This window comes from Psammomys obesus, unplaced genomic scaffold, assembly GCF_907164565.1.
Source record: "Psammomys obesus unplaced genomic scaffold, mPsaObe1.curated_primary_1811, whole genome shotgun sequence".
In the NCBI taxonomy this organism is placed as follows: domain Eukaryota; kingdom Metazoa; phylum Chordata; class Mammalia; order Rodentia; family Muridae; genus Psammomys; species Psammomys obesus.
The window spans coordinates 14,600,482-14,615,043 of record NW_026585689.1 but is presented as its reverse complement, the minus strand read 5'-3'; positions in this window follow the sequence as shown (position 1 = coordinate 14,615,043).

Below are 14,562 nucleotides of genomic sequence, written 5' to 3'. Positions count from 1 at the left end.
CACACACACACACACACACACACACACACACACACACACACACACACCATACATACACACACATAGTATATCCACATCTAAAACTTCCATACATAAATCATTGCTTCGGTATATGTTGCCACCTAATCCATAATGTAATGGTTTTTGGAAGAGCCCTTTAATGTCTACTATAATAGCCCTTTAGTATCCTTATAAATGTGATAAATGCTGTAATAGTGCTCTCTTGTATCTTTCATGAGCTGATAAGGAAGATGGTTGCCTATGATCTATGAAACAGATCTTCATTACTAAACCTACAAGCATCTTGATCTTGAATTTCACACAATCTTCAGAATTGTGAAAAATAAATTTATATTATTAATTTCCTGGTATAATGCGATCAATATTAACAACTCAAAAAGACTTCATTGCTACCTCTTACAGAAAAATATGAAATGTTAACACATAAAGTATCAGGTTACCTATATCTCTTGACTTTTTAAAAAATGGTATTGATATTTTGTGTTGAAGGTGATGGTTTAACCAAAACTAAGAATATATTTTAAAAGTCTTATAGAAAACTAATAATTTAAAAATACAACTTAAAAAGGAGTCAACTTGAATTACCCTGCTTGAGTCAGTAATACTGTTTTCAAAAGACATGGCTTATTAAATGAAAGTCTCATCGCAAAGCGTAGATTACATCTATAGGAAATATTGTTTTTCAGAGACTCCAACATAACACTAGGATATTGCCAAGTCCCTTGTTAACCCACCATAATGACATGTTAAGATGCTATTGCTGGGGGTACCACAGGCTTCTACCACAAGATATGGAAAGAAGAATGCAGATCATTTGGGAAATTTCCTCCCTGCTGGCCAGCTTTCATAGTAACATGAGGTGATAAACAGACTACTGTGGGAGAAAAGGAACCATTGGTCTCACACAACATTGAACTGTATATTTATTTATTTGAATTAAGAAAGCCTGATTCCCAATAAGGAATTCCATACTTGATAAAGTAATTCTTATCAAAAAGCCATGGCCTGAGAGGTCAAAGAGCCTAAGGTAGGCTCCGCTATTGCTAATTTCACATAATAATCATGTGGTTCATTTTTCTTCTAATTTTTTTTTTTGTTTGTGTTCATAGCCTGGGCTGCTTTATACTTTGGTCAGAGGACATTCAAAATGCTGAAGATAAGAGATCAACACTAATAGAACTTTCCACGATTAAGGATTATGGAACATTACAGAGGAAAAACCAGAAAGAACATGCAAGGCACAGTATGCTGAGGAGTTCTGTGAACTGCTGCCTGTTAGAAATAATATGGCTGCCACACTCATGCACCACACCAGGTGTGGCTGCTGGCAAAAGATCCGCAGAAGACCCAGCCACTCAAAAGTCCTTCTGGCATAGACGGGGGAGGGGCGATCCAGGCCCTGCCTCAACACTAAGATGGTCTGACTTTAAAGATGCAAGGGGAGAGAGAATCACTGTGTTTCTGAAAGCAGTTCCCTGATGTGTTTTCCATAATTGAGCATATGTAACCACTAACTGGACTTACTGTATGAAAGAAAGGAAGAAGAAAAGGAAGGAAGGAAGGAAGGAAGGAAGGAAGGAAGGAAGGAAGGAAGGAAGGAAGGAAGGAAGGGGATACGAACATTAACTTTGGAATGTGACATGTGGCAGATAAGAGTGGAAATAGAAGACAGAAATGCAGAAATGTTTGGTTGATGTGATCATGTTCCAAAATAAAACAAGCTCTAAAATTATTAAGAGAATGCAACTAAAGATCTGCTACAAGCTGTATTCCTCTGAAAATCTGTATCCAAAATGAAATAAAAACATCAAAGCACTAGCCCTGATACATTTCCAAATGTGCTGACCCCGGAAATGTGTATCAAAAATAGGTATAAACTTGCCAGTCTGACTATAACTTTGTTAGAGCAATTAAGGTTGTGGTAAGAACCAAATTCAAAGTCTTTCCAGCCAGTTGCTTTGGACTTCAAAACAATAGAAGGAAATGAATATGTAAAGTTACATGAAGTCACTAGTTATTCAGCCTGAGCCTAGACATAACAGACACAGGTAGTTTTGTCTTGAGATTGATGACACAGAGGCTAAAGAAATGGCTCAGCAATTGAGAACACTTGTTTCTCCTGTGAACCACTGTTCAGTTCCCAGCACCCACACTGGACCCCTCACATATGCCTGTGACTGTGGTTCCAAAAAACTTGTTGCCCTCTTCTGATCTCTCCAGGCCTTGTATGCAGATAGGGTACATAATCATATTCACCAAACAATTTTGTCTTCTAGTTCCACTCTTACATGGCACGTATCACAAACACACAAACACCAGCATATGCTCGTATGAAATAAAGATAAATCTGTACCAATATAATTTAATTTCGTTATTTTCAAATAGGAATCCTTGCACAGAAACTCAAGGAAAGTATGCCATTCTTTTCGATGTAAATCTCCTATGAAATCATCTCATATGACAGAATAACTTTTCCTAACTTCTGCAATCTCAGCTCAATAAATCTTCCATTTCTAGTGGGAGAGGTAAAGGGAACGTTCGCTTTCTTCCTTTCACAGAGCTTCAGTTTCAGATACTATTTAGATCTGCTGCTCATCATATCAAGGTACATTCACCCTTATGGAAATATCATACAAATTAGTAGTCACATTTTCAAACATGGAGCTCAGAGTTTCTTAATAACATTCACCTTTAGTCAAAGTGTAGTTTACTCTAACAAACTCAGTATGTGTTTATTGCAAAAAAAAAAAATCAAAACAGCTACTAAAGGAAAAGAAAAACAAGAAATCACTCAGGTGTAAAGCTGACCCATTGTGACATATTTTTCTGAAAAAAAAAATCTCTGCTGTAAAGAGACTGAACTTTTTCCCAGATCTTTTCAAGCAAACTAATCAAGACTTTGTACTCAGCTTGCTAGATGTACTGACTGTCTAAGACTAACCTGCCTTTGAGAGAACAATGTAACCGACTCACTGTGTCTTAGCTCTCCCATTAAGTCAACTTTTAAAACCTAAGATAAAGACATAGGTTTAATCGTAGGTAAACAATTTTCCATTCCCAGACCCAGAACAGCATTTGTGTGTGTGCTCGGGTACCCCTCCCTGTGTGTCTCTGTCTCTCTATCTCTCTGTCTCTCTCTCTCTCTTTCTTTGTGTGTTTGTGTATATGTGTATGTGTGTCTGTGTTGTGGCAACTGTTTGCTTTTAAACAGCCCACATGTTGAAAGAAACCTTAAACAATAAATAACCCCATAAATGTTAGAAGCAACACTTGGATACGGGTTGTTAACAGCTGTTGGTAGGTTTGTTTACTATTTCATTCCTGTAAAATAATTAATACTGTTTAAAAAAAATCTGTGTAAATGATTCTTTGCTCTTTTCCAAACCATGTATTCTGTGTTATTCAATAAGTGTAGAGCAAAGACCTTTGTTAGTGACAGGTATAAATCATAACATAACATAAAGAAATCAGCACACACACAGGAATGCACACACACACACATATACACATATCTGGCAAGAGACCCAGATAGAAAACGTACACATGAGCAAAGCACACAGATATAGAATGCAGATAGGACACACAACAGACAGGACAGAGACCATAGACTACAGACTACAGACAATACAAGAAAATAGAAGAAAAATTCAAATTTAAGCTTCCTCTTTATCAAACTAATTCAAGAGCAAGTTGCTTCATTTTTCTTTCTTAATATGTTGAAATTTTGACTTATTTATTTTTAAAATATTATTATTTAAATAAAATATATAAGAAAGCTTTATTATTTTATCTTATTCATTATTTGGTATTCCTAAAATAACTATGTTCTTTCTCTCTGTAAAACTGTGAGCTACTCTTACATTTTAACACTTGACAGATACTTCTCTGACAGTATCAGTATAAAAGTTATGTCATTTTTTAATGCTCTGGAGTGAATATGTATGTCTATGAGCAATTAGGGTAATGTATGGTTGGAGCACTCTGAAGTTATTCATTTCATTGCATATCACACTTGATATTTTTCCATATTATTTTAGTGATAGTATAACATTTTAAATCATCTGTGACATGTTTCCATTTGTTTTAGCAGATGAGTGCCAGGAATTAGAATGACTACAATAAATTTTATTTGTATCAATAGAATTTTAAACACAAAGACCAATTTACATGAAAATGATTTTTTAATTTTTTGTATATTCCATAAACGCACATGTAATATGCTAATTAAAGAGGCTATGAAAAAAGAAAACTCTGAAAGCTGTCAATTCTCCAATATTTGTGAAGGTTCAATTTTCTCACATAAAACTTGAGGAAGGAAAATTTTCTCTTTCATATACTATGAAGTTAAATTATTTACAACATGACGCCTGAACTGGAAATTTAAATAAGAAAGATACACACGTGTTAGTCATACAATGAGCAATCTCCCATTTATTGGTAAATATGAATTCTTAAATCATCAAAGCTACACCCTGGTTTTCTTTGTAAAATTTTATTCACAAAGGTCTTTGTTACCAATTAATGATTGATTCATTTTAAATATTCTAGATTGATGTAGAAATTCCACCCCACTTTCAAGAACTATGTAATGACATCTTCAAAGGAAATGACTTGTAATTTCCCCAGCTCTACCACTCTCTCTTTACCTTTTACACTAGCAGCCTATAGGAAGAGAAAACTTTCTATGAGGCCAAGAAAGTCAAAAGAAATAAGTATAGGAAAATAATGAAAAATTGCAATATTGACAATTTATAAATTCTGATGGGTTTGTGTAAAACAGAAATGTGTATGCCCCAGCAAGTATGAAGGTTAGGGTTTTATTAGAGAACAAACACTATTTTCAGTGCAGGCTTTGGTGGAGGACTTGGTCATTGTTTTGTGATTACTGAATGGAAACTTGATGTTATTCTGAAAACTCGTTATTTTCCATAGTGTCTTGACTACTGGGAAGTATAAAACTATCAGAGCCTATAAACGCCTTCTTAATACCTCTCCTATATAGAATACAATGATAATTTGATAAATATGTTAATCTTCTTTCATAGGTAAACTTATGCCTTTACGTGGATAGATGCGCATTATTTATTAATTCATCACTGCAACTCTTAAGAGCCTGATTAGCCTTCTAAAAATATATAGATAATTTTTAAATCAGTGAGTTTTCTTGTCCTTATTTTTGATTATTGATTATTGCCTTTATGTTAGAAAATAAATGCCTATATCGCTTTTATTCATTTAGAAACTTAATAATTTAATGTTTTAAATTTTTTGAGAGTACTACATAATTACAACATTTTTTTTCTTCCTTTTCCTTTCTCCAATATTCCCATATACCACCCCCTTTTTTCTCTTTTTCATTTATGGATTGTTTTTCATTAATTTCATATATACATATATCTGTGTGTGTGTGTGTGTGTGTATGTGTGTGTGTCCTGTTTCATTCATATAATGTTACTTGTATGTATGTTTTCAGAGTTGATCATTTGGCACTAGACAATTGTATGCTTTTCTCTAGAGAAGACCGCTGCTCCCATTCCCAGCTTTCCTCAGTTGTCTTTAATTTTTGTTTAGGATTGATGCCTTCTGAGTTTTTCGGTGCACTTTGGCAAATTCATTGGTTTCACGTTTGGGTGTTCCTCTTAGTATGATTTGTATAGGTGTAGCTGCTAATTACCAATTACCAGTTGATACAATCTCACAGCAAATTTTCTTGTCCTCTGGCTCTTACAGTCTTTCCATCCCTTTTCTGAATTCTCCTTGAGCCTTAGTTGTGGAGTTGTGGGCTAACTCCAAATCTTCATGTGTGAATATATAACCTACAGAATTTCCAGAAGTAAGTATCTAAAATGGGACTATTTCTAGGAGAGGGAGTTGGAGAGGAGAATACATTTGAAATGAGACGGAGAGGAGACTCTAATAGAAAGGGGGAAAGATAAATAAAAAAGAAGGTTACTGGAAATGATCTGATAGGTAAAGTGGAAAAGGGGGGTTTCTGTTGAGTAAAGATGGTCTTCTACTTCTCTTCTTAACACAAACCCTGACTCAGATGTGGCCCATGGCTTTAACTGAAGAAACTAAAGACAGGAGGTAATTTCTAAATGGAATTACTTTATGGCAAAAGAAGGTCAAAAGTGCTGGGAAGAAAAAAAAATCAGTTAAGGGGATAAAAGGTAGGGTTTTCAGGAATGTATGTAAGGAAGAAATCAGTTAAGGGGATAAAAGGTAGGGTTTTCAGGAATGTATGTAAGGAAGAAATCCCGAGAGTGAGTTAACAATGATACTTTTTTTCCAAGCTTTGCCTGCAGTGTTATATTTAGTACCTAGCTGAACAACATATAAACAGCAGTGGGGAAAAAGAAAGTTGTTCACACTTTAAGTGAACCCAGAGTTTTCTTTGTTTCCCATACCTTTTTTTCCATGCCCTTTGACATCCATGGCAGGGCTGGTATGGCAATGGGGAGGGAGGAAAATACAGAAGATGAGCAGAGGTATGTAAACAAACAATGTGGATGTCTCAAAAAGCCACAATGGATCATTTTATTAACTATTAAGTACTCAAAAGAATAATGTATATAATTCCATGTATAAATATACAAAGTTATAACAGACTTTTCTTGTCTGGGTTGATGATGCTCCCTCCAAAAACAAGACTACCAATGAAAACCCCAGTACCAGACAGGGGAAGGTCTCTTTTGAGTTGCTGGCAGTGCTGTCCAAGAAACTTCCAAAACAGACATCCTATTGATGTCCAGTGTTCTACTCTAGCTGTGGCAACAGATGCAAACACTGTCTCTCAAAATATAACAATGTATATTGAAAATACATGTGTTCAGAAACTAAATAGCATAATTCAAATTGAAGTGCTCCACAAATGTGTATATATAAAACCTCAAATATCAAAGGCGAGCTAATCTGAAACAACTGTCTAATTTCATTGGAGATATTTTGCCAAGAATGCTAAAGCCAGAAAAAAAACCAAATAATTAATTAAAAATACAATTAATTTATATCTAGATAGATAGATAGGTAGATAGATAGATAGACAGACAGACAGACAGATAGATATAAATATGCATTCAGGTATATCATTATCAAATGAATTTGTATGCCCAGCTCAACTCTGAGTATCTCCTTTCTTTCTATTGCTCTTCCTCTATGTCAACACCAGTCATACAAGAGCAGACCCTCTTTCAACAGGAGCGCCTGTTGAATGGGTCCATTCTCAAGGTGTCTATAGGGGAAATAACTGTTAAGCAGAGGACAAATCCAAGACAGAAATTTTAAAAGTGAAGATGAAAGGCTGTAATTAGCCACATCAGAAGCAGAAGTCAGAATTCGTGGCTTTGGCTAACATAGCTATTTGCCAACTTTGTGGGCAATTTCTTTATTTCTTGGTTTTATTAGAACACTAAGTTTATCTAGTGTAGCAATGTCTCCTACCAGGAAGCATAAATTATTATTTAAACTAGTACTTACTCTCTTTTCCAATAACTCAATTTCTAAACTCTATGATTGGTGAAAATACACAAGAACCAGGTCAGCCAGGTCAAACATAGAATTCGGCTTGAGGATTCAGAGAAGGTACTTTCTTCATCAATTTAAATAAAGTTTCTAAAAGAGCAAAAACAAACAAACAAAAACCCACCAATCATTATAATTATTCATAACAGTTCAAGCCTGAGGTGCCACATGGTGGAAGAAGAGAAGCAACCACTAATAGGAATCCTGTAACTTCCACAAGTGCTGTGATATGAATATATTCACATAAATGCGCACACACACACAAACACAAAAGTAAATACATGAGAATACATTCAAGTTTAAAAAAGAAGATTTTTTTTGATTGGTATCATCAATAACTTCTATGGGATTTGGCACGTAAAAGCTCTTTTTGGTTGCTTATTACCTGACTCTATGCTGACTAGAACACAGAGAGAAAGGTCAAGAGTGTAACACCAGTATACGATGCTCAGGAGGTTATATGTTCTTGCTTTGCTAGTTTGCACAATAAATGGCAGGGTAGTTGCTACATATGATCAGCAATGTCCTCTATAATACCAAAACATGATAAATTTATATAAAGGTAGTCATTCCACTATCCACCAATGTCTACTAAAGGAGAGTACCATGAAATTCCCTTTGTTACTACTTCAGTGTTCCAGATAGAATTTCAGAAGCAATGACTCATAATCTTCCTAGTACACTTGAATCTCTGTTATAAGCCCATAAGAAGGTCATTTTGTATACCATGGAGAATTTTCTAAGTTCAAGTAGTAGACATCTGGGCAAACGTAAGAGCTGTCTAACCACAAATCCATTCAGCATTCAGTGGAGCTCACTGCTTAGGTCTGAGTCACTATCAAGGTCCACCTCCTTGTTATATTTGCTGCAAAGTCTCCTTTCCAAGGCTTTTGAATGGTTTTCTTGAGTTAGTCCTGGACCTAGAACTAGGCTAGAGGCTAATGGAAAAGGAGAATCCCAGAAATTGTACTAACCCGTGTCTAGCTGTGAGTCAGGAAAGAACAATTCTTTAGGTCCAGAGAAAATAAATTGAAGAAAATGTGGCAGACACTAAACTCATATGGTGACCCATTTTATATCTATGAAACCAGAGCATTGTAGATTCTTTTCTAAGATAGGATAAACTAAGGCAGTATTGTTTTTATTTCCTTAAGTATTTATTGTACAAACACTGGTCTTCATTGTGACATTTTGTATGTGTGCATAATATGCTTTGATTATTTCCCATCCAGTACTATATTCTGCTGCTCCTTCCACTGTTCCCCACACTTTACCTCTAAGCATTCCCTGTCCATAGGTGTATTATTTCTATTGCTTTCTTGTTTCCCTTATTTTACATGTATACATACATATAAATATATAAATACAACCTACAGACTTCATTTATCATTTCTTGCATGTATATGTTTTGAAGCCCAACCACTCTTACACTGGATAGCCCTTAAGGGACTGATCACTGGGGAAATATGATCTTCAACATTTCAGTAGTCATTACTTGCTTATGTCTCTACATAGATGAGTAGGGTCTTGTAGAATTCTCCGTTCATTTTGGTGTACCAAATACTGTTGTCAGTGTTCTGATCTTTTTTAGGTTCTCATATGGTAGAGGTTTTATGAGTATAGCTTGTGAATTCCCCAAGCCCCAAGAGTGTCCAGGATCTGACACTGAGGACTTCCATGTGCCAAACCTGCCACCAGAATACTCTTAACTGTCATAAATGGCCAGACCCAGCCCTTTGCTTTGCAAGCAGCTGAGCTCCACCCTACAGAGTAAAAAAGCCCAAGCTAAGGATTTGCAAACACAACAATCCCTCATCTTTAAACCCCACCAATTCCTACCCTGGAAATCTCCACCCTAGAAGACTCTGCTGTTGCCCCAAGAAACCCAATATGAACCCTGTCTTCTGCTGTGTTCTCTGCTGCTTCTCATTAGAGCAGAGGCAGCAACCCTCCTGGGTCTTTCCCTCCCTATAAATTATGTGAGGTATGTTGTGCACTGTGACTGTGTGGTGTCCCTTGCTCTTGACTGTGAGGATTTCTTTCCCTTCAAAGCTATAACACTTGTATTGAGGAACCACCCTCTCTTTCCCCAGCAAGCAGAACTGTAACATTTGCATTGGGGAAACCATCCACCTTAGACCTGCAAGTCATTCACCTCAGAGCTGTAAATGTTGGCCTTCCTTCTCAGATGGAAGGGTTTTCCGGGACTTGGCAGCCCAGGTACCACACAGCTCTGAGAGGGATTAGTAGGATTTCAAGTCCTAAGATTAGGGAGTTTAGGGATTGGGTTTTGTTTGTTTATTTGTTTCTTTTTCTGTCCAGGGATTAGTGGAGTTCTGTACTCAATGATTGGTTGATTTTTGTAGGAAGCTCAGGGGTTGGTGAGTTTTCCTACTCAGTGATTAATAGCTTCCCCCCACACACACACACATACACACAGCATGGGACACATATGTTAAGATATGAAGACCTTCTGGGCCACACCTGGCTTTAGTGTTGGCACCATTGCTGTGGAAATGCTCAGGGAGATTGGAGAGAAGAAGCCACCACCTCTAACAGCCCATGCAGTGCCAGCTCACTACTGAAGCTGGCAGGCTGAGGCAGGAAAGGTGAAGCAAGTTAGGTAAACAGCTCCCATGTTGGCATCTCAGAATGGCAGCAGGCTAGGAGGAGTAGCTTTCCTGAGAGGGGCCGCCATTTTTACAGATACCACCATTTTGACAGCTCCTATGGTGGCACCCCAAGGTTGTGTAGGCTTGGGAGGGAAAGAGAGGGCACTGCTTTGACAGTTCTTGGGGTACACAGCTCAGGGAGGACAGTAACAATTCCATAGCTACCCCGCTCTGTACAGGAAATAGTCACTCAACAGCTGCCCTGGGCTTCTGGCTTTTTAAATTATTTCTGTTTGTTAGTCTGTAAGGCTCCCTGAGCCTTAGGCGTAAGGGTTGTGTTGTAGATGTATCAGTTGGCAGTGCATATCATGGGTCAGTTGTTCCTTACATTTTAAGCAGTTGTGGCTTTTTTTGACAGTCTCCATCTGCTGCTAAAAGGATATTTGTTGATGCAAAATGAAAGCTACGGCTATTAGGCTGTATTTGTGCTTAGGTATGTGTCGGAAAACAGGTTGTGATCTAAGTCACTTGTGCTGTAATGTTTACAGATTCCCAAAGCTCTGCAGTATCTGGAATCTTTCACCTGTTTCAGACTCTGAACATGGGATGCACTTGTGTCAAGTCACCTGGTTTTTTAATATTGCTCATAAAGAAAAGGAATAAATCATCACTGGTACAGTATGTCATAAGCTATCATCTGTGATTAATGGACAAACTTTGTGAAATAATTAAGAACATAACAATGAGAGAAAATATCCCTTGCTGTTGCATATGTGAGAGAAGCATTTCCACACATATAGTTATGTTATTCTCCGAGCAGCAGCTGGTAGCATGATTTTTTCCACTGGTAGTTTTGAGAATGAGAGCAAAAAGGTATAATGTCGTTCAGATTTTTATTCTTGTATGAGACTGCTATCTATACAGTATCTTCAAGTGGACCAGAAGATAGGTTTTAGTCCTCTTCTTACTACTTGTTACTTTCCATGGCCATCATAAAAAATCTCTTCCTGCTTACTTCTCCCTAGACCACTCTTTTAATGTCTTTGAAGAGTGAAGTATGAAGTAAGAATCCAGTGAGAAACCCTTGAGTGTTCTTTAAAATATTTATTATGCAGTTACATAGCTTAATACAAAGTTATTTTCTATTCTTAATACTGTTTAATCCAAGCCATGTTGTCTTTCTTAAAATTTTACTTTTGAGAAAAAAAAATGGCAGCAATATTCTATAGGTGATAAAGGAAATCTCAAAAGCAGCTGACAGCTGCTTTATTTTTATGATATAAATTCTTAAGCTGCCATGATTGGCATAAAACAAAGGACATTTTTCTAAAACCAATACATTATTAAGTTAATTTTCTAATTCAATATTCACAAAATGAAGGTGGGGAGATGTAGTATCAAGAAAGAAAAAGTAATAAAAGTATTTATTTAGTTATCCTTAAATTTATTCAAATATAATCCTCGCACATTGTCCTTCAGATTATTAAATAGCATAGTCTACTTCTTTTACAGAACACAATAATAATTCTAAACCAGTAAATTGGGAAGTGTCCAAAGACATTTTGGCTTCTTTCATCTTGTAGAAAAAAGATGGTATCACTATTTAGTGAGACTAATCCACGAGTGCTGGGAAATACTCAGCAAGACTCACAACAAAGCACCTTTTCACATGAAATGACAATAGAACCAAGGAGATAAGAATTGATTTGTGGGAGAATCCAAGATGGGAGCCCTGAGAGGACACTGTGTCTGACGAGCAGGACAGCAGTGACTGTACAGCGACCAATAGGCTGAACTCTGGGCTCTAAAACACCAACAATTGTGTTTCCCAGGTGAGAGGAAACACCACAGTGTGGGAAGCAATGGGGTCCATTCTCAGGTCACCCAGCTAAACCCCAGAAAAATTCCTGGGTCCCCTCAGGCACTCATTGCCAGCCCACAGCCACATGCCTGCATGCTCTGATCACCATCCCGGACTGAACTGTGGGCCCCACTACACCAGAGACTGAGGTTTCTAGTCAAGAGAAAACCCCATGGTGAGTGTGAAGGAAGCAATCGTGAACAACCCCAGGTCACCCAGACAATTCCTGGAAAAGGTCCTGTGTTCCAGCAGATTCTCAGCCTCCAGCCCAGAGATCTGCTTACACACCAGACTCCCCATCCCAGACAGAACTATGAGCCAGAGGGCACGAGAGACTGGGTTTCCCTGTCAGGAGGAAACACTATGGTGAGGAAAACATCAGGTCCAACCTCAGGGCACTCAGATGAACCTACCACCTCATCCCTGAAAAGTTCTCTGAAGAGTTCCCAGGTTCCTGTAGCCACCAAGTCACCATCATGGAGCTACTCCCCTGCACTTGCATGCTTTATTAACCATCCAAGACTGAGCTATGTACCCCAAAACACAACAGGCAGGATATCCCTGTCAGGAGGAAACCCCAGAGTGGGACAAACATGAGGTCTGACCTCAGAACACCCAGCTCCAGAAAAGTTTCTGGGTTCCCGCAGGCTCCAGGCTCTAGTCTCCTGCAGTATGCATTAGTGTGTAGCTTGCATACTGGGGCACAGAGCTCCAACCTCAGACCTACAGAAGACTGGGACCCACAGGATCAGCCGCAGACGCAGACATTAGTTCCAAGCACAACCTGTCTCCCTAGCCAAACTGAACAAATCGCAGGGCTCCCTGGTTCTTCAAAAGGGCTGCACCCAACAACCAGGGTAAGAGCAGTACTAGCAGCTCACTAAATTAGAGTAGGAAACCCAGGGGCAGGCAGCCATCCTTCTCCTGGTGAGAGGAAAGACCCCCTGACTACCAACAACCACAGTTACCACAGGTTATATGCCTGAAGTGAGCTGTGGCAATTCCTAAGAAGCACCGGCCATTCAGTAACCATACCCAAAAAGCTGAGGAGGCCTCCTTCAGGAACAACCATCTTTCTGCCAAGGGAATTTTCCCCACCCCAGGATTCCAGCAGGCACCAGAAAATAAAAGCCAACACCTGAGACAGCCAGGTATGTGGAGACCAGTGTAAAATTACAACCAACAAAAGCCAAAGCAACATGACATCTCCAGAACTCAGTTATCCAGAGGCAAGTAACTCTGGATACCCTATCATAAGTGAAATTCAAGAAGATGACCTTACATCTATACTTATGAAGAAGATAATGAAGGAAACAAAATGCATAGAGAAATAGAGGAAGATAAAGTCAAACAGATCATGGCCATCAGTAAAGAAATTCAGGAAGATGCAGCCAAACAGTTTGTGGCCTTCAGTGAGGAAATAATTAAATCACTGAAAGAGTGAAAGAAACAGAGGAATGTTCAAACAAACAGCTGAAAGAATTGAAGGAAAAACCAAAAAAGACAGTCACACAGGTGAAGGAAATCAACAAAATGGCTCAAGATCTGAAGATAGAATTGGAAAAATTAAAGAAAACACAAACAGGAAATCATGGAGAGGGAGAACTTAGGGAAGAAAACAGGGACTACAGAGGTAGGCATAACCAATAGACTACAAGAGATGGAAGAATGAATCTCAGGTGTGGAAGATACAATGGAAGAAATTGATGTATCTGTCAAAGAAAATAATAAATCTAAAAAATTCCTAACATAAGCCATCTAAGAAACTCAAAACAACATGAAAAGACAAAACCTAAAAATAATAGGAATAGAGGAAAAAAAAAGATTCCTGATTCCAAAGCCCAGAAATGTTTTCAACAAAATCATGGAAGAAAGTTTCCCCAATTTAAAAGGGAGGCCTATAAGCATACAAGAGGCCTACAGAACACCTAATATATTAGACCAGAAAAGAAAATCCTCCTGCCATATTATAATCAAAACAGTAAGTATACAGAACAAAGAAAACTCCAAAACATCTGCAAGGGAAAAAGGCCAAGTAACATATAATGGCAAACCCATCAGAATAAGAGTTCTCAACAGAGACTATGAAAGCCAGAAGGACTCTTCTGATATCCATCCCATTTGCCTTTCTGAATGATGACGTAGACATTCTTGATGAGACCTGATAGGCTAGAGTCAGATGGAAGGGGAGAAGGACCTCCCCTAATCTTGCACTGGGGAAGGGGCATGAGAGGAGATGAGGGAGGGAGAGGATATTGTGAGGGGATGAGGCACGAGGTTACAGCTGGAATATAAAGTGAATAAATTGTAAAAAAAAAAAAAATTAAAGAAAAATAAAAGAAATGCTTTGCTAGAATGTGAGCTTTGCTAATGCTATAAATGGCCATACTTCTCAACTGAACTCAAAACAAAATAAAACAAAACAAAATCCAGAACAGCAAAAGTGAAAAACGTGTATGGCTCCATCTTAGCACTAGTGTTTGTAAGAAGTTCAGTGGTAACTGATGCTAACATGTCGATCTAATATTACCAATTAGAAGCATATGT